We start from the raw sequence: 21,566 nt of genomic DNA, 5'->3' as shown, positions 1-21,566 counted from the left end.
AAATAATAATTATATTTCATTAGTCTGTAGCGAGCCGCCAAAGGCCGCGCCTCTCATACTAAAATGCTCAGAGTACATCCGCGAACAACCTTGAAATTTTGGCGATGCAGCTCGGGATCACTGCGTGTGTGTGGCAAAAGCAAAATCGTAAGCTCTGTTGTTGGCGCAATCGCCGTTGGAAGGCTTAACAACAAGATTAGATACACTACCTGATCGAAAGTACCCGGACACCCCTATTTAATCCAGAATTGACCTTTACATGTCACGATAGGCAAACCTGACAGTGTAAAAGAAGGCAGGGAGCGTTACGTTGCAGTAGGAAATCAGTAACAGCAGAATGGGTCGCTCAACAGAGCTCAGTGACTTCGAACGTGGACTTTGGATGTCGTAGTCAGTGATAAGCGACGTTTGAGGTGGTGTAAAGAGTGACAGTGGATGACTGGAAACGAGTGTGGCTTGGAGTGAATCACGCTATAATCAACTGCAATCCGACGGAAGCGTTCGAGTTTGACGAATGCCTGGAGAACATAACCTGTCATGTGGAGTGGTAACAGTGAAGTACTGAGGAGGTAGTGTTACCGAATGGGGTTGTTTATCGCAGTTGTGGTCTGCTTATTGCGCATCTCAAAGGAATGTGTACTTCGTAGCGTAGAGCAACAGTTCTAAGACGATGATTGTATAGCATGACAATGCTTCCTGTCATAGGGCGGCATCTGTAAGACAATTGTTTGTGGACAATAACATTCCTGAAACTGACTGGCCTGCCCAGAGTCTCAACAGAACATAATAGAACATCTTTGTGGTTAATTCTGAACGTCGACTTAACTCCGGATTCCAGCGCCCAACATCATGACCTTTCCTGGTTTCGGCTCTTGAAGGAGAATGGGCTATCACTCCTCCACAGACATTCAGGCACTATTGAAAGTGTCCGTTACAGAGTTCAAGTCATAATAAAGGCGTACGATGGACACACATATTAAAGTCCACTGATAGTTGCTATAACCAGGACTAACGCAGTAAATATATCACCGTTCTACAATTTATTGACACAGCACTGAAACAAATAATTCTGTTACCAAGCTGTAGATGAACACTTTATGGAAAATTATATAAACTTATGGTGGTTATACCAACGTCCAGGAAGTGCAAATGAAATGCAAAATTCGGACGAAATCACTAGTCCGTTGACATACTAAGCCTAATGAACGTTGAAGTCTAAGTTCCATCGTGGTATTCGGACTCTCAAGTCGAGAGCTCAGCCAAATCAACATCGATCAGCAGGTCCACAGCAGCGTAGCACTTCCTAGTTGCGGAGCATAACGTAGCACGATGAGACTGGCTTGCAGACGGCAGTAGCGGCGTGAAATAAGGCTTCATAATTAATGGAGTCGGCGGCTGGGGTCGCTGTGTATTCCGGGCGGGCTGCTGCTGCTTACATCTAATACTTTCCCCTCTTTGGGGAAGTGTGAGGGGGAGTTTGTAGCCTTTCGGCTTTTACTCCCCTGTGTACTTGTGTGTGTGATTATTTCTGTACTTTTTTGATGTCTGTGAGATGTGATGTTTGTTCTGTGTGAGTCTGGTACTTGCCTGAGGTTTGGCGAGATAATTGTAGTATTTTTGGGTAGGAGTAGGATTTGGGAATGGGTATTGGGATTTTTTCTCTTCGACTTAGTCGTCGAAGATCGTCATGGGGCGATTGTGTTTATCGCGGGACATGTCATACCGACCTAGGGAGTGGATGAGGGCGTTTCCCGACGTGGAAGTACCTTCATAGAAGGCCCTTGCCAGGTCTTGGAAACGCCCTCTCAGGAGTGGGATTTCCGCAGCGGCATGTAAATCGTCAATAGGTAATCCAAGGGGTAAACGCAGTGCCCTCCTGAGAGCGCGGTTCTGCAAACCTCTGGAGAGTGTCCAGGTGCTGCTTCGCCGCGTATCCCCAGACAGGACACGCGTATTCCATGACTGGCCGGATCAGGGCCTGGTATACGTTCACTCTTACTGAGCAGGAAAGGGAGCTGGATGAGTTGAGGATTGGGTACAGGATGGACATTCTGACGCAGACCTTCCTATGGACTTCGTCTATGTGGGGTTTCCACGTGAGACGAGAGTCCAAGGTTACGCCAAGATACTTGGCGGTTCTGCGCCAGGGGAGTTGGGTTCCGTTTAGGTGAAGGTGGAGGGGGGGGGGGGGCGTTGAGGAGGTTCGCGCCTTCCGAGCCTACGGGTAATCAGCATCGCCTGCGTCTTTTCAGAATTGATGGTGATTCGCCAGCGACGGGCCCAAGTTTCCGTGTCATCTAAAACCCTTTGTAGCCTACGGATGACCAGGTCCTTGTTCGCGTTTCTTGTGTAGAAGGCTGTATCGTCAGCGTATTGAGCGGTGTGCACCAGGGGGACCGTTGGTGTGTCCGCAGTGTACAGACTGTACAAAACGGGCCCCAGGACCGATCCCTGTGGCACCCCAGCACGAATACGCCTCTTGGTGGAGGTGGCTGTTTCTACTTTGACAGAGAAAGTTCTGTTCGAGAGATAGCTTTTGATCTGCTTAACTGTACTTCCGGGGAACCCTTGAGTGTACAACTTGTAGAGTAGCCCTCTATGCCATACCGAGTCAAAGGCTTTGGCTACGTCTAGTAGCACTATCCCGCAGTAGCCTCTGTGGTTGAAGCCCTCTGTGGCTGCTTCAACCACTCTCATGATCTGTTGTGGGGCAGAGTGGTTCTGCCGGAATCCGAATTGGAAATCCGGCAGATTTGCTCTCTGGTGATATGTTCTTGTATGGGTCTTAGCAGGAGGCGCTCATAGATCTTGCTGAGAGTTGGCAAGAGGCTAATCGGCCTGTAGTGCTGCGGGAATAGAGGGTCTTTCCCTGCTTTGTGTATTGCGACCACTTCCGCGTGTTTCCAGCAAGTCGGGAACTCGCGGGTACGAGTAATCTCGTTGAAGACGTTCGCGAGGTGTTCGATCGCCGTGGGTGGGAGGTTTCTGACCAACTGGTTGGTGACATTGTCATGTCCTGGCGCCTTTTTGGAGGGGAGGGACCTAATAACTTTTGCCACGTCTTCAGGGGCAAAAACTGTGGGTTCGTCTTCTGGGTCCTCCTCAGCATTGAGGAAGACGGCCAGTTGACGACGGACCACTCTTTCATGCTCATCATCCTGGGGTTCAGCCGCTTGGAACTGCTTCTCGAAAGTGTCGGCGAGGGCGATGGCCTTTTCAGCATGGCTGTAGGCCATACCCCGCTCGCCGTGCAGTGGCGGCATCCTAGCGCGTCTTTTTGTGAATTGTTTGGTTGCTTGCCAAAGTGTGTGATCGTCTACTTTGAGGCTTCTGAGGCGGTTTTGCCATTGCTGGTTTCTGTGCTCATTGAGCGCTACCTTCAATTCTCTCTGTAGACGATTGAGCAGCCTCCTTGTGGCCTGGTTTCTGGTTATCTTCCACTCTTTTGCCACTCTGTTCTTATGTCGAATTTGAGCTAGCAAGTGTTCCGGGAGCTGTATTTGCGGCGGCGGGCCATCCCTTTGTGGAGGGGTGGCCTCTTCTGCTGCCTGCAGGATGGTACCTGTTAGGTCTTGTAGCGCTTGTTCTACTGTTTCGGCAGTAGGTGGCGGAGCGCGAGCGATATCAGAGGCGACAGTTTCTCGGTATCGCTCCCAGTTTGTACGTTTGTAAGACGTCTGGTACCGTGGGAGTGCTACCCATTCTCCCACGTCGACCTCTAGGATCACTGGGTTTTGGTCGGAGGACATTCTGTTGATCGTCCTCGCGGTCACAAACCCCGTAATCCTCCTAGTGAGAGCTATGTCTAACACGTCGGGCCTGCCTCCATTTTTTGGAAAATGTGTGGGCTCGACTGGACTCCATGTTTCGAAATGGTGGTTGCGCGCTAGTTGTTGCAATCTGGCGCCTGCTCTGGAGGTTACTCTAGAATTCCAATCAGGATGTTTGGCATTGAAGTCGCCCCCTATTATGAGTTTGCCTTCAATTTGCCCTAGAGTAGCTATGTCTCCCTAATCTATCTGGTCTTGTGGGGGTCGGTAGATTGCAACGATTGTTAGGGGTCCAGTGGCAGTGGTTACTTCCACTGCCACTGCTTCGATTTTATTGGTAGCTGGTAAGAATACCTGGTGGTGGGGGATCCCTCTTTTTATGTATATGGCCACTCCTCCGCCATGGGTTGGCCTGTCTTTGCGATAGCTAACATAGTTGGGGACTGTCGCTTTTGTTCCCGGTTTTAAGTGGGTTTCCCCCATCATGCATATGTCGATGGAGAACTCCTTCATGAGTTCTCTGAACTCGACCTCTTGGTTAACAATGCCGTCTGCATTAAAGACGCACATTGTCAGGCCATGGATGTTTGGTCGTCTATCCATGATGGGGTTTTGAAACTACTGAGGAGGTCGCAGAGGGGAGCGACTGCTGGACTGTTGCCTGAAGGGCAACGAGGATCTGTGTGTTCTGCTTCTGGGTTTCCCTGAATTCCTTCATCATTTCCATGACGAGGTTCATGGTCTGCACCATAACGCCTAACAACTGGTCCATGGGGGGGGGGGGGATTGTGTGTGGGGTTCCCTAGAGCTTCCTCTGACTTGGTGGACCTGGTCGCTGTTGTTGTGTGTTTCCCGGTGTTGTTCTTGTGACTGTGATTGGTGTTGTGGTGACGGGGCCACGCTTTCATGGTTTCTCGGGGGAGAAACCACTTCTGCATATGTTGCCCTGGGTGTGTCCGGTCTTGGTTTTAACCAGGCCTTGTCTGTGTGTGTTGTTGTATTTTGTTTTCTTGTGTGGTTGGTTGGGTTTGTCGTGTTTTGTTTACGTGTGTGGGAGGCGGCCTTTGCGCCCTTTGCCTGCTGTGAGTGTCTTTTGTGGACCTCACAACCTTGGTAACCCGCTGTGTGGTTTTTGCCACACAGCGCACACCTTATTTGTGGGTCCGTGTGCTTGAGTGTGCATGTCCTGGTGTCGTGGGCCTCGGCGCACTTCCTGCATCTCACTGGCATGGTGCAGTGCGCAGCTATGTGGTTCTGGCCCTGACACCTGAAGCACTGCACCGTCTTGTTTTTACGGCGCAGCGGCTCCGTGGTGACAGGCACTGCCAGGACCATCTTAATCTCCCTCTTGTTTTGGGGTATGTCAGGGTGTGTTACCTGGTACAGCGGCCACTTACTGTCTATGCTGCCCATTTGCTGTACCACCTTGACGACGTACCCCCGGGCAGTCAAGTCTGTTTTGATTGCCTGGGGGGACACTCGTCTTGGAAGGTCTCTGATAACTATGTTCCTGTTCCGTGTTTTTGTTGTTGGGAATGTGTAGTGAGGTATGCTTCTTGTGTTGAATAGTGTTTTGACTGTGTTTTAGTGTTCAAGTGTGTGTACTGTGACTTTTATTTTGTCTCCACCGGCGGGTTTTGCCTGGAAACTGCCTCCCCCGATTTCTGTTTTGAGCAACTCGAAGAGCTCCTCGTAGTTATGAGGAAACTCTGCGACAATCGGGGGGAGGTGGTGGGCGACTTGGTTCTGTGTTTGTGTTGTGTTTTCTGTTGTCTCTGGCTCCTCATCAACCGCCTGGAATCTGTTTGGGGTGGGTTCCACTCCCCGGGCCGGCGGAAGCCTCGGCTGGCGAAACGTTTTCTTCGCCAGCACGAAACCATCCGAGTCCTGCCCAGTTACGCGGTTTCCTTCCAGTGCCGGTGTTTCCTGGTCCCCTCCCAGAGCGACGACAGGTGCTGTCGGGGGCGCAAGCTCCTCGGAGGGTGTGGAAGTGGTTAGGGTGGGGGTGGTGGATTGCTTCTTCCCCTTGGAGTGCTTCTCCTTCCTGCCCTTCTTTACACGCCGCTGCTTTGATGTGGTGGACTTGTGTGGGGGGGATTTAAAGTATTTGGAACGGGTGGAGGACTGTGACAAGGGGGTGGGTTTGGGGAGGATTTTGGTCGGCAGACGGTTCGTCTGCTTGCCATTTTTCATGGATTCAATGTATTCAGGTAGTGTGTCGGTGGCGTGGGCAAGCAGGAGCGGGGTTAGGACGAGGTTAGGAGGGGTGGGATTGCAAGTGCTGACGATGTATGAGGTTGTTGGTGTTCTGTGTAGGGTGGCATTTTTTGCTGTGTTATTTGCCACGTCCGGAACGGAGAGGGGGGGGGTGCTGCCAGGGGGGCGCCAGTTACAGCCTTCGTTGACACCGTTAGGTGGCCCGGCTGCATTGCTGGCCCTATTCTCCTTGTGGACGCGGAGGTCTGATCGGCGGCGGCGGAAACCTTCTCTGCGGTTCCGGGCGGGCAGTCGCTGAGTGTTACGGGTGGCCAATCGCTGTGGTTTGGCGCGAAGGCAGCCTGCGATGCTAGCAGCGGGCCGCGCACGGAGAAGTGCGACCAACGATGCATTTCTCGGCCGCGTGTAATGGAGCGCGCCGGTGCTCGGTGCGGAGCTTTAATTGTGATCCGATAGTGTAATGCCGATTTCACCCCTTACATTGGTTTGAGCACAGTAGTGCTTTCCTATGCATGATTCTGCTGGAGGTGATAATCCTTTACCTTACGCCTACCTTTGAACTAAGTTACCCAGACAGTTATAGGAGCACCCACATTTAACGTGACCTCTGAATCATGACTGAAGTTGGCATTTTTACCACATAAACTAATCATTTATAGAAGTGAAACAATTGGTAAGTGATACAAAAAAAAGGTCGGCTGTGTGTTGAACCACGGACCTGTGGATTTCGGTTTTGGGTGTCATCTATTACGTCAGCGAACCACACTGAACCGTGAATTTACTTTCAAAACCTTTTCTTAAGAATTTGCTTTATTTACTAGCGATTCATCAAGAACATTAACACATTTAATCACACTCTGTGAGCGTGGAAGTAGTTGCCAATGGGTAACTGATGACACAAACTAAAATTATTTTTTTTAATAAATGGAAATTTTATTCCTAAAAGCCGTTTTCTTCTGAAACAGATTTAAAACTTATAATCAGAAAGCACCCTGTAACTATCAAATTACAATTTATTCAGAGGCAGAAATAACAATTTTTTTTTGATAGTATGAGCTTTCGGGCTGAGAACCTTGCCGCTCCCTTTTAACACGGCTGTAGTCACGACCGCTCACAACAACCTCTGAAAGACTACACTGGTGCAAATCTGCAACACACCAGATAACTTTAAATTAAAAATTTTAACAACTCATACAAACACATAAACTATGCACCCCGTAAGAGGGATGGAAATTGTACAAAACACTCACATTAAAAATTATTTGCCACCGAAAGTGCAACTTGTTTTTAAAAGAACTCTTACGGTGGAAGGGTGGCAACTTTATATACTAAAAGGACCATTTAAATAAAATCCATGAAATGCAGTTTTACATAAAATGTACCAACATGCTCTACATTATACATATACCACTTCGCAAAATGATAGGTAAACAAAAAAAAAAAAACATATTTCAGGAATTCGGCCTTTACTCCTTAAGCAATAAATTCGTTAACACCGAATCCGACAAACATGACAGAGGCAGCTATTAACGTATGGCAGATTGACAGGGGGATTACTAAACAACCCGAACCGCAGATTGCTCTAACCCGCCCCAACTCCACAAGGGAAAACGGACCCCCAATTCATAAATAACAACCTTCCCGAGGGTGGGCAAACGGAGAAGAATGGAGGGACGATCCCAAAACAAAGCGGCTGGTGACCTCACCAAGAAAACAAGTAGAATTTAGCAAGTAAATGAAACAACATATCTCCAATCACTTAACTTCTAATAAACTGCGATTTCTGGTGCAGACCTGGCGCCCCAACGCTCTCCCAAACCGTCCGCTACCAGCCGCTTCAACGGACGCAGGAAGGCGCGCCGATCTCCTGTCTCACGGCGTCGCAGCTCGCCCCGGCCAGCCCGATGTCGTGGTTTCACCCCTGTTGCTCTCGTGTCGACCGCTTAGCCACTACCCCTTTCTATACGGTGCAGCCCACTGTACTCACGTGTGGACCTTACATGTACCGACGCTCAAGGCGGACCAGTCATCTTGTGCCTCAGTGCGCGACCGACCAACCAACCCCTCCAACCGCCAATTACCGAAGCCCAAGCAACTCGAGCAGACTGGCGGCCTAACGCGCAGACTCAGTGGCACTCCGACGACAGACAAACACTCACTGCCGCACCAATGCGAACGAGAGACAGACCAGCAACTGGTGACGCGAGACTGACCCAGCCTCACTCAGACTAACCAATTGACCAGACTCGCCCAACTGACCTCCTGCAGAGCTCATAACGCCCCTTAAATGCACGTGAAGAGGCAACCTTTCCCATTTCCCACCAGAGGGAGACACCAAAGCTGCGACTGCCACAGCGGCGCCACCGCCAGAAACGGAGGGCGACTGCTTCACACCACGCGCTGCGGCGCGCTCTTCAAAACAGCAATTTTTACCACGGCTCACACACATTAAAACAACAGGATAAAGCCAGAATGAGATTTCCACTCTGCAGCGGAGTGTGCGCTGATATGAAACTTCCTGGCAGATTAAAACTGTGTGCCGGACCGAGACTCGAATTCGGGACCTTTGCCTTTCGCGGGCAAGTGCTCTACCAGCTGAGATACCCAAGCACGACTCACGCCCCCTCCTCACAGTTTGAAGGTAGGAGACGAGGTACTGGCAGAAGTAAAGCTGTGAGGACGGGGCGTGAGTCGTCCTTGGGTAGCTCAATTGGTAGAGCACTTGCCCACGAAAGGCAAAGGTCCCGAGTTCGAGTCTCGGTCCGGCACGCAGTTTTAATCTGCCAGGAAGTTTCATATCAGCGCACACTCCGCAGCAGAGTGGAAATCTCATTCCGGAAACATCCCCCAGGCTGTGGCTAAGCCATGTCTCCGCAATATCCTTTCTTTCAGGAGTGCTAGTTCTGCAAGGTTCGCAGGAGAGCTTCTGTAAAGTTTGGAAGGTAGGAGACGAGGTACTGGCAGAAGTAAAGCTGTGAGAACGGGGCGTGAGTCGTGCTTGAGTAGCTCAGTTAGTAGAGCACTTGCCCGCGAAAGGCAAAGGTCCCGAGTTTGAGTCTCGGTCCGGCACACAGTTTTGATCTGCCAGGAAGTTTCAACAGGATAAAGAAGCGGTTTTGCAATAACGAGACATTTTATCACCTTTTATGTGTGTTTCAGAGGGAATCAGGCGGTGCTGGAAACAGCTGATGAGACCATGACGTAGATCTCTCTGTCAGCTGGGGGTCGGCCTATGACCGGCGCTGAACAGAGGTCAACGGTTTATCGTGCCTGTGACACAGGCGGCTCCGGCAATGACACTGCGGGCGCATGCGTCACAGCACAAGGCATTGCCTCTCTCTCCTTATCTTTCTCGGCAGCGTCTAGCTTTCATGGGTCGACTGGGGTCCACGATTAACTTGGAATTTGTTCTGGTTCTTACTGGATTAGTCGGTAGAGCGGTCAGCTACCTACTATCACAGTTAACTGCTTCGTTCTTTTTGCTGTTGTTCCCTTCTGTAGCCAAGCAGCAGTAACCAAGATTATGAACAGTGCCGTTGCTGCAGAAACTGCTTTAACTTTGGGGACATCGAAGAACCAAAATTATTAATGGCAAATTGGGTTTCAAACATGGCTACTCTAAAAAATTACTCTGACCATTGCAGAAAGAAATTTTCATTCTGTATCGGATATGTAACATCCTGTCAGATTAAAATGGATAGCCAGGCCGAGATTCGAACTTGTGGGACTATCGCCTTTTATAGATAAGGTTTCTACCGACTTATCTACCCACGCACGACTCACGACCCATCCACGCAGTTTTATTTCCAGCAGTAACTCATCTCCTACATTTCATACTTCACAGAAGCCCTCCAGAGAAGTTTGCAAATTCCTCTGTTTTAGAAATATTTTTATTGCTATTGCCAGTCGGTATTTTATACCCTCTATACTTTGAACATAGCTTCTTTTTGCTGCTTCCAGCGTCTCATTTTCTAATGTAGTTCCATCAGGATACCTGAAGTAATTGTACTACTGTCCGTTACCTTTGTTTTACGTTTACTGATGTTATACTTTATAAAAACATGTGCAACTGGGACTGAAAGATAAAAGATTCATAAAAGCTGTTTTAAATAGCAAAACAGTTTCTGGCGACTAGTTCGTTGGCTATGACGTTTATTGATTTTCATCTTATATCCTCTTTCACAGGACACAATACATTCCGTTCAGCTGCTCTTCCGTCATTTACCGTCTCTTACACAACTGTAATGTGTCGACAAATTTCAGTGTTTTAATTTTTTTCTCCCTCAATGTCAATTCTCTTTCCAATTTTCTACTTGGATTCCTTTACAGCACGCTCGATGTACAGAAAAAAAGAATCGCAACACCAAGAAAGAGTTGTGCGATGTACACGAAAGCTGGCAGGCGTGTTTCTACAGCTGAATGACGATGTCTATGCTGATTTCGCACCAGTCAGATATGAGTGGCGCTACTAGGTTTGCTTTAAATAAACACTATAAAGATAGTGAACGTTAGTTACCGTTGAGGTTGGGAGTGGTGAGTTGATGTTAGTCAAGAATGGCTTTAAGGTGACAAAGACGCCATTGTCAGCACCTCACCGAGATTGAAAGGGGTAGTGTAGTAGGGCTGCGAGAAGCTGGATGTTAATTCTGCGATATTGCAGAAAGACTTGACAGGAATGTAGCCATTGTACAAGATTGCTGGCAGCGGTGGTTACGAGAATGAACGGTCGCTAGATGACAGGGCTCTGGACGGCCACGTGGCATTACCGAGAAGGAAGACCGTCGTGTTCGGCGTATTGCTCTGGCGTATCGAACTGCATCTGAAGCAGCAAACTGAGCAGTAGTTGGCACCACAGTGAGGCAACGAATTGTTACAAATCAAGGACAGCTCTTAGCTTGACGCCGTGTAGCGTATAATCTACTGATCCCAAACCACCGCCATTTGCAACTTCAGTGGTGTCAAATGAGAGCTCATCAGAGGGCTGGGTGTGCTTTCTAACGAAAGCTGGTTCTGCTTCGGTGCCAGTTATGGCCATGTGTCGGTTAGAAGGAAGCCACTTAAGGGCCTACAACCATCCTATCTGCGGGCTAGACACACTGGAACTACACCTGGAGTTATGGTCTGCGATGTCATTTCGTATGACAGCATGAGAACTCTCGTAGTTATCCCATGTATCCTGAGTGCAAATTTGTACGTCATTCTGATGATTCGACCTGATGTACTGCCATTCGTGAACAGACTTCTATTGGGTGTTCAAAAATGGTTCAAATGGCTCTGAGCACTATGGGACTTAACATCTGTGGTCATCAGTCCCCTAGAACTTAGAACTACTTCAACCTAACTAACCTAAGGACATCACACATATCCATGCCCGAGGCAGGATTCGAACCGGCGACCGTAGCAGTCGCACGGTTCCGGACTGACCGCCTAGAACCGCAAGACCACCGCGGCCGGCTCTATTGGGTGTCTTCCAACAGGAAAACACTCGCCCACATACCGCTGTTGTAACACAAAACGCTTTACAGAGTGTCGACATGTATCCTCGGCCTGCACGATCACCAGATATATCCCCAGTCGAGCATATATGGCACATCATCGGACGAAAACTCCAGTGTCATTCACAACCAGCATTCACCGTCCCTGTACTGACCGACCAAGTGTAACAGGTATGGAACTCCATCCCACAAACTGACAACCTGCACCTGTACAACACAATACATGCACGTTTGCGTGCTTGCATTCAACATTCTGGCAGTTACATCGCTTATTGATGTGCCAACATTTCACATTTGCAACGACTTATCTCGCGTTTAGATTAACGTGTGATGTTGTAATGTTAATCACTGAAATATGTTATCTAGTCAAATATATTCTCCAAATTTAATTACACTACATCAATTATTTTTTGGTATTGCAATTTTTTCCGTCAGTGTTGATGATGTTTGGTTTGTGGGGCGCTCAACTGCGCGGCATCAGCGCCCGTACAAAGTCTCAATTTTTACACAGTCCAATTTTTGTACACAGTCCAATCTAGACACTGCCACGAATTATGACGACGATGATGATGATGAAATGATGAAGACAACACAAACACCCAGTCCCTGGGCAGAGAAAGTCCCAAACCCGGCCGGGAATCGAGCCCATGACCCTGTGATCCAGAAGAAGCAACGCTAGCCACTAGACACACTTTCGTCAGTGTGTTTGCCCGTCATCACACTATTCTCGTCAGCCAGTTTGGGAAGGAAAGTCTGTCCACCCAATTTTGTGAACTAAATCAATTCCGTTTAGCTGTTCGTATTCTAACTGAACCAAAAGGAGAGCTAGCAGGGTATAACAATTCGTTCGAAGCAGCGAATCCCATTACAGCAACATCAATAATCGATGTTTGATGTGGTTCAGACGCCTGTCTCGTAAGCCAGCACTCTGTGCTCAGCTTTATCTCATTCGTGTGTGAATATTATACAGGGTGGCCCATTGATCGTGACCGGGCCAAATATCTCACGAAATAAGCGACAAACGAGAAAACTACAAAGAACGAAAGATGTCTAGCTTGAAGGGGGAAGCCAGATGGCGCTATGGTTTGGCCCGCTAGATGCCGCTGCCATAGGTCAAACGGAGATCAACTGCGTATTTTTAAATAGGAACCCCCATTTTTTATTACATATGAATGTTTTAGTTGGACCACTTATTTTGCTTTGTGATAGATGGCGCTGTAATAGTCACAAACATATGGCTCACAATTTTAGACGGACGGTTGGTAACAGGTAGGTTTTTTAAATTAAAATACAGAACATAGGTACGTTTGATTATTTTATTTCGGTTGTTCCAATGTGATACATGTACCTTTGTGAACTTATCATTTCTGAGAACGCATGCTGTTACAGCGTGATTACCTGTAAATACCACATTAATACAATAAGTGATCAAAATGATGTCCGTCAACCTCAATGCATTTGGCAATACGTGTAACGACATTCCTCTCAACAGCGAGTAGTTTGCCTTCCGTAATGTTCGCACATGCATTGACAATGCGCTGACGCATGTTGTAAGGCGTTGTCGGTGAATCACGATAGCAAATATCCTTCAACTTTCCCCACACAAAGAAATCCGGGGACGTCAGATCCGGTGAACGTGTGGGCCATGGTATGGTGCTTCGCCGACCAATCCAACTGTCATGAAATATGCTATTCAAATACCGCTTCAACCGCACGCGAGCTATGTGCCGGACATCCGTCATGCTGGAAGTACATCGCCATTCTGTCATGCAGTGAAACATCTTGTAGTAACATCGGTAGAACATTACGTAGAAAATCAGCGTACATTGCACCGTTTAGATTGCCCTCGATAAAATGGGGACCAATTAGTCTTCCTCTCATAATGCCGCACCACACATTAACCCGCCAAGGTCGCTGATGTTCCACTTGTCGCAGCCGTCGTGGATTTTCCGTTGCCCAGTAGTGCATATTATGCTGGTTTACGTTACCTCTGTTGGTGAATGACGATTCGTCGCTAAATAGAACGCGTGCAAAAAATCTGTCATCGTCCCGTAGTTTCTCTTGTGCCCAGTGGCAGAACTGTACACGACGTTCAAAGTCGTAGCCATGCAATTCCTGGTGCATAGAAATATGGTACGGGTGCAATAGATGTTGATGTAGCATTCTCAACACCGGCGTTTTTGAGATTCCCGATTCTCACGCAATTTGTCCGCTACTGATGTGCGGATTAGCCGCGACAGCAACTAAAACACCTACTTGGGCATCATCATTTGTTGCAGGTCGTGGTTGACGTTTCACATGTGGCTGAACACTTCCTGATTCCTTAGATAACGTAACTATCCGGCGAACGGTCCAGACACTCGGATGATGTCGTCCAGGATACCGAGCAGCATAAGTAGCACACGCTCGTTGGGCATTTTGATCACAATAGCCATACATCAACACGATATCGACCTTTTCAGCAATTGGTAAACGATCCATTTTAACACGGGTAATGTATCACGAAGCAAATACCGTCCGCACTGGCGGAATGTTACGTGATACCACGTCCTTATACATTTGTGACTATTACAGCACCATATATCTCAAAGCGAAAAAAGTGGTCAACTAAAGCATCCATATTTCTTTACGTACTACACGAATATGTAATGAAAATGGAGGTTCCTATTTAAAAAAACGTAGTTGATATCCGTTTGACCTATGGCAGCGGCATCTAGCGGGCCAACCATAGCGCCATCTGGTTTCCCCCTTCAAGCTAGACAAGTTTCGCTCTTTGTAGTTTTTTCGTTTGACGCTTATTTCGTGAGATATTTGGCCCGGTCATTATCAATGGACCACCCTGTATATTCTGTGAACAACTTGTAGTTCCTTTGCTGCTGGTCATTTCCTCTCTGTGGTGTAATGTATTACTAAAATGCCTTACTCAACATTGCGCAACTTCTGGTTTATTGAGTAAAAACACTGTTTGATGAACAACTATAGCATTCTGCAAAGAGCATAAGCTTTCGAGACATGGAAGTTAAGTCTGGATCGAACTCGAACGCCGGGTGAACAACCGTTGCACTGGTACAGCGTCCAAACTGTGTACAGTTTTTAGATGATTTATCACACCCACCTAGGTGGATAAGCGGTTTTCTGCAGAGCTCCGCCTAAAACATACAGACAGCTAAAATAAGCAAAAAAACACAGATGCCTTTCGTGATTTCTCATCTTGGAATAGTGAGTGATGTCTATTAATAGCAAGATCTACAGGGCTATAGAAGCAAAAATGCGAAATCAAAATGAGTGTTTATTCATCGTGTACAAACCTCAAGGATTTGTAGTAACGCCTAAAGCTGCAGTACAGATACTGTCCGTTTCCTAGATACCTTAGGCAACATTCAGTACCAAGAGTCGCCTCTATGAAGGAAGAAGCGAATTTAGTAGTTGCGAAGACAGGAACTAGCATGGATGGAAATATACTTAACAACTTATTTGCGTCGCAACTATGGCCATCAAAACCACCCTAGTGAACAATTTAAGGGGATAATTAGAATTTTAAGATTTGGTCAACAAGACATCATTAAAGACGGAGAGAGTTTAGTTGGAAGATTGCGCTGGAACAGAATCGGCCATGGTTGTTTTGAGAGAACTACACCAATATTCTCTCATTTGTGTAGACTGCACATGTTTCTATAGCGTGTTCACAGAAGAAATACAAGAAAACCTACAAAGGCCTTAAAGATTGTTAAAATCACCAAAAGAACATTTTGAAATATTCAGTATAATGTGAATCAGGGGAAAAATTTTACTAACCTGACATTAGCTACGATCTTGCGACATCTAGCGGCCCGTATTCTGAGTGTTTATTTAGACCATTTAGCCAACATATAAGAGCCTAGGCAACTAGCAAAAGTGTTTTGATCTCATAATACATGTAATTAATCGATACAGAAAGACGTCATTGTCTGAGCTGAGCGTCCTGTAGGACAAAGGTTAAAATCCCCGTCCGGTAATCCAGATTTAGATTTGTGTGAGTTCCCTAAATAGCTGGATGGTGTCTTTCAGAAGGGCACGGCTGATTTCCTTCCCCATTTTGAGTCTGTGCTTCGTCTTTAGTCGCCTCATTATCGACAAGATTTTCAGCCCTAATCTTCATCCTTTCATTCTTTATCGATTGAGGATCACCTTACACCCCAGTACCGAAGAGATGGGAATCACAGAATTTTAGGACGGGGGTACAGGGAAACTGCTCCAGTAAATCACGAAGGACGCCTATTTAATGCAAAGTGAGGGATAAAATAAGTTTGTCAAAGGTTTTCCAACGACCACTTCAGAGCTTTTCAACTACGCTGATCCAAATCAGTACTATACTCGTACTGCTGTAACATGCATATTATCTGACGACTGGCTGTTATTCACGGTTATACTAAAACGCGTATTTGTCTCAGCGTTTGTGGAAAAATTGCAAAACTATATTAATTTAGATAGTTATACATTTATTAGAATTGCGCTTGAAACCTTACTGTGGTTTTCATTTTCGACGTTTGGTTCTTAAAGGCAATATTTTTCTCAGAAAATTTGTCCACTTTTATGAACTGGTGAAGTTTGCTACGCATCTTTGGTTTTTGGTTTATCATGTGTCACTTTACTTACTCAAATTTCACCTCAGCTGTGGGTAAAAGTATTTGCTTTCTCCCCACTTTAACGAGATCATTCACGCAATAAGAATGTTTTATGTTAATAGTAACGTCGACGCACTCTACGTTAAACTGTATTTCGGACAGTAAGAAAATCATATCTACGAGCGCAGATACATATATAATGTGGGCCTGTTTTCACACATGTTTTTAAAATGAGGGGAAACTGTTGGCATTGTCATGCCGTTTCTCATATATATACGCGTAGTATCTCATATAAAGTAAATAAATATTTTCTCCTTGACTAGCAGTTGCAAGCATGGACAACAAGCTGTCAAATGGAATGACGAATACGAAATTTGTGCTGGACTGGAACTCGAACCCGAATTTCTCGCTTATCGCAAACGGTTGACATGTTTTTTTTTTTTTTTTTTTTTTAATTCCCCACCACTCATTGTTCTCGGCATTTGGTCTGGGTAGACATCACGTGACAGCCCTTCAAATTCATCGCTTAATACTTCACACAGATTAACCAGACCTCTTACCGAACACGCTGAGCTACCGTACCAGCTACACTAGGCTATCCGAGCACACTTCAAGGTCAGAATAAAAATTGCGTATGTCGTGAACCATGTGTGAACGAACTGCAGTCCTACATCCATTATATATATTCCCGTATAGGGGAAACATTTTAATTGAAAATCGCTTGTCCGGTGTCAGCGGATAAGTACAATATTGCAGTGCCTGGGTTGTACAGATGAGTGATGCATGCATGGCCGAAGGAACATTGCATCGTGATTCTGAACAACCCAAGCACTGCCACATCGTATTTCTCGCTTGTAGACACACTGCTTAAGAGTTCTTAATTGCTGTAAGTCTGAAAACTAGTACTGTTTCACTGCTTTACAAGAATCGAAGTAAATATCGATGACAGACTTTACTGCTTTACATCTCTGACTCGCGGACGCAGCGCCACACAAGTGACGTCGATGAATGTTACTGCAGCTACGAGATGGCAGCACGAGTTACTGGCAATTGGTACCTGATACACTTTAAGATCTCTTGTTCTTGGGCCTGTCCCACGTGTTGTGATCTGACAGTTCCATTCCACTGGCGCTACCATAAGAGCACCTAATTCGTTCAGCTGTGTCTGCTAGCAGGCCTTCGTCACAACAGCTTCGAAAAGAAGAAATACAGGTGTGTGTGTCTGGCCCCAATCTTAGAAAAAAATCATGAATGATTGTTTCTGAAAAAGAAATATTTGACGCTTCTGCAAATCGTTCAGAGTTTTTTATTGGTTTCTTTCCGTTCTGAAGTAAAGGCAAATTACGTGTGTTGCCCACAGCACACACAGCATACACTTCTTTTTTCTGCGTATCATACTTGCTTCTGAAATATTGAATCACAGTTTTAAAAAAATGTTTTGCGTGTCATTTTTTAAGTAGCAGAAAATATGAGCTGAACAAAAGAAAATGTGCAAGCTGATTTATGCGTAAAATCGCTCGTTGTTTTTTATTTAAGTGGATCTTCTGCAGTAATAGGAAAGTAGTGGTTTTAGCTTATGTCCTGCTTTGTTTCGGAACTTTAGGCACAGTAAAACTGCAGTTCACATTGCATGTAAGGTCTCTGAACAGTGCATTGTTTTGTTTATTTGAGCTGAGTGACGCCTGCAAATACTTTGATCATTTTCATTATAACTGTGACTAAAAGTTCAGCTTAACGCCACTCGAGATAATAAATGAAAGTTTGAGCAAAAACCGTCAAAGAATTTGTTTCTAGTTTATCGCTGTGTTCTCATTTCTTTGGTTTTTCATGTGCTTCCTGTAAATAATTTTGCATTTTAGCTCTTGAGACGGAGACAGTTTGGATATGTTTTCCAGTTAGCCCGCGACCTTCATTTCAATTAGATTCATTGGCCGCGGAAGCAAACAGCAACATTGGTTGTGCAAGAGCAAAAGCGTCTGTAAAATTCTTCGACAAACATTTACTTTAAAACGGTTCCACTTGTTCTCTAGGAGTCTTTTCACATTTACGTACAAAATCTCTACATTACATAGAGAGGTTAAGATGTATAGTTATTGGTTTCTGAAGGAAATAAAACACTGTCTCCTACATCATAAATAGTATATTAACATATGCAACGTCGTATTAGGACCATCAAAAACATGTCAGACTTTTTTACCACAGAACTGTATGGCGTAAATGTTTTTGAAAAGCGGAAATACGCGGATATTAAGAATTCTTGTGTCTTTTGTTAAGCCTGAGAGTTTGGGAGGTCCAACAGTCGCTTGCTGCTAATAAAACTGTACAGCATTGGTGAAATTATCAATGATAACAGATTATGAACATAAATTTGTTGGATTCATTAAAACTCTGCTAGCATCTGAATTTACGGGGTCTTATTTTTAAGGACTTGTATGTTGAGATAGTGATGAGATGGCGTAGTGGTAAGGCACTGAACCAGCAGTTGGGAGAAGTAGGATTGAAAACCTAGTGCGGCCATAAAGCTTTTTATTCAGGATGCCAGGATGGTTTCTTTGAGAAGGAAGGCAAATTCCATCCACATCCTTGTCCAGTAACAACTCATCTTGTCGTTTGGAAGTTACAACCATATTTTACTTGTATGTTTTAAGATATTTAAAGTTTTCTGACATGAAGATAGTGGTGGAACTAGTGGAAAATTGACATTTCAACTTGCTTAGTCTGTTGAACATATTAACTTGGCTAAGATACCACTCAGGCGAAAAAAAAAGAAAAGAAAACGTAGCCTAATTCAACTTATGGCCTTGAGTCGCACAAATGTGTTAGGTAATATTTTGACATCTGTCCTATGGAGGAGATAAAAGAAGTTACCACAATGAAAGCAAGTACTGTGCTTGTGATGGGCGTTACGTGCCGTCTACTACATTTTCAGCCGTTACGATTTAAGAGGAAATAAGTAATAAACTCTAGTATTGGTGACGTTGAAAATAAACAAGACTGCAGTGTAACTACCGGAACACCACAGGAAATTGTGAATTTCAAGCGGTCCGTGCAGACAATTTTCGTACGTATATGCAATGGATGACGTAAAAAAATTTGTCTAACGTACTGAAAATTGGCTGTTGTGTTCACCAGAAAAGATTGTTTTATGAATTAGGCACTTAGGACCTAACTGTGCTTGATCTGTATGCGCGCCGTGAATAGATACCAGATCGAACAGTGAGCTGAAATATGCTTGTGAAGTACTTGTTGTAGTGAGAGTTTTGACTCTGATAACTATACTAAAATATTAAGTGAAACTGGGTATCCCATAGATGCGGAAAAAGTTAATGTAACAAAATGTTGGTGTCCCTAACTGTGGTAAAAAACCTGTTAAGGTCAGAGCAGCGTAGGATACGTGGAAACAAAGCCTTGAAGATAGATTTTTTACACTTATTGCTGTAATTTTTTACCGACGGAATATCGGAGAGCGAACAACGTTAAAACATCATTCAGTGTTGAAATTTACGAAACTGCTGGGCTAGTTAGAACATAAGGCCGATACCATTGTAAAAGTTTCACTGTCCTACACGAGACAATGTTCGCTTCCTTTTTTCCTAATCCAAACATCATCGTTGGCAGACACAGTGCACCAGTCAGACTGTAAACGTTGTGCATGTGTTTTTATCGTTGCTTTATATCAGGCGATTGAATGAGTCAAGTCGTTATCCAGCCGCGCGTTGGTGAAATTGTGGAAACACGAAGAGAGATGTTGCAAGAAGTGTCCGTAAAAGCGAAAGTAATTGAAAATGTTGCTACGGGTAAGTCTGACAATAATATGAAAATTTCATGGAGCAGGATGAACTGTTGCAGAAGTATCTCAATTACTGCGGTGTAGTAGTGCTTCAAATACTTGCCGGAATGAAATTCACCACTTTCTATAGCTACAAGATTATTTTTCCTCAATTTTTAGAAATTATCTTCAGGTAAATTACGCCTAGAGCAACGGAAATCATTGAGCAGCTTCACATGTTTAAACTATGTTGTTTGTGTTTTGCACACAATTCTATACGTGCTCTTGGGTCTCTACGTGATACGACTCATCTTTCATTCAAATTTATTTAGTATATATTAGTCTCCATATGGTCTTCTTTCTCAGTTATACGTTGATAATTTGTAATTATTGCCGTTATGGAAGTGAGGAGATGCTGACTTGGTAACTAATAGTTAAAAAGTACCTGACAGTTTTGTTCCCATGTATAAAAGATATTGTAGAGAGGAGAAGCGGCAGTTAATAGTATCTAAATACACCAGCTACACAGTTTTCTGTACACTAGTTACGAAAGGTAACACATTTTGAAAGGTAAATCAGTAACCATATGACAGAACACCTTAATAAGGTCGGGGTTATTTCGAGAAGAAAAAGCATTGTCAAGTTCAATAAGTCGTTACGCCGTGAAAACATGAAGATGCACAGCATTGTCAAGGAACGGAATTCAGTTCACGGTCAGTGCCCCAAAGATGAATCATTATATTTTGGTGCAGCAGTTAGCACCGAAATGGAAATGATGCCCCGCCCCTTTTTTATAGCTCTAGTTTAATGTAGTGGTGCCCCTTAATATGCCAGTACGAAATAATTGACTGATGCAATAGTAAAAAGATATCGCGATCTTGGAGGCATTGTTGAAATAGTGGGAGAGCGCTAACAGATTCCATTGGCGTATCGTAAGAGATGAAAAATTGTTATATTATGATCTTGGTACAAACAAGGAGAATAATTTTCACAGATTCCCTGTATTAACAGTAATCATCCAGGGGAGCATAGGAATTTTCAACGTAAATTTTAGTGTTTTCAGAGCAGCGAGGGAAGCGTAATGTGCGAAAAAGAGACGTGGCTATACGATAACTTAAGGAACGGCTACCTGGCGAATTGCCATCGCGTCCGTAGAATCATCATCTTTCCCATTAGTTAGAAAGGTTTTTCATCGTTTTCTGTAACTTTAGACGCCAGCTATCTAGTGCAGCTGCGCTTAGCAGTATGTTAGTTTTTCTCTTTCCTCATAAAACGCATATGCACAGCACCTTCCTCTGTAGCTGCCGCTGGACAACGGGGTCCCGGGTTCGATTCCCGGCTGGGTTGGGGATTTTCTCTGCCCGGGGACTGGGTGTTTGTGATGTCCTCATCATTTCATCATCATCATTTATGACTGTGGCTGGATTGGACTGGACTGCATAAAAAATTGCACTGTGAAAAAGCTGGGGCTTTGTACGGGCGCTGATGACCGCGCAGTTGAGCGCCCCACAAACCAATAATCACCACCATCACCACCACAACCATCTGCATCTGCAGTTTAGTCTTCTCTAAATCGCCGTATGCAATATACAATCGCATTGACTCTTTCTACTGCAACGTTCCATCAACAATTGTACGAGGTTATTAACCTGTCAGATTCTTTTAACTGATCTTCTAGTGCATCGATATGCAGTAGGCTGCGGTAAAAAAT

The 21,566-nt window shown here is 45.2% G+C and overlaps 1 protein-coding gene across 2 annotated transcripts in view; it reads left to right on the top strand.

Annotated features, from left to right (window-relative positions):
* LOC124790944 (ornithine aminotransferase, mitochondrial) overlaps positions 1-21,566 on the top strand; it is an 88,343-nt gene that overhangs the window by 51,131 nt on the left and 15,646 nt on the right. Inside the window, exon 1 of one of the 2 annotated variants that reach the window (XM_047257823.1) lies at positions 17,143-17,298. The exons of the other annotated variant lie outside the window; for it this stretch is intronic. The gene's annotated coding sequence lies outside the window, so the exon portion shown is untranslated. Of the gene's footprint in view, positions 1-17,142; positions 17,299-21,566 lie in introns of those variants that run through there. 2 annotated transcript variants of the gene reach the window in all.

This window comes from Schistocerca piceifrons, chromosome 1 (genome assembly GCF_021461385.2).
Source record: "Schistocerca piceifrons isolate TAMUIC-IGC-003096 chromosome 1, iqSchPice1.1, whole genome shotgun sequence".
Taxonomy (NCBI): Eukaryota; Metazoa; Arthropoda; class Insecta; order Orthoptera; family Acrididae; genus Schistocerca; species Schistocerca piceifrons.
The sequence above is the reverse complement of the archived record's forward strand: the minus strand, read 5'-3'. Positions and strand labels throughout refer to the sequence as shown.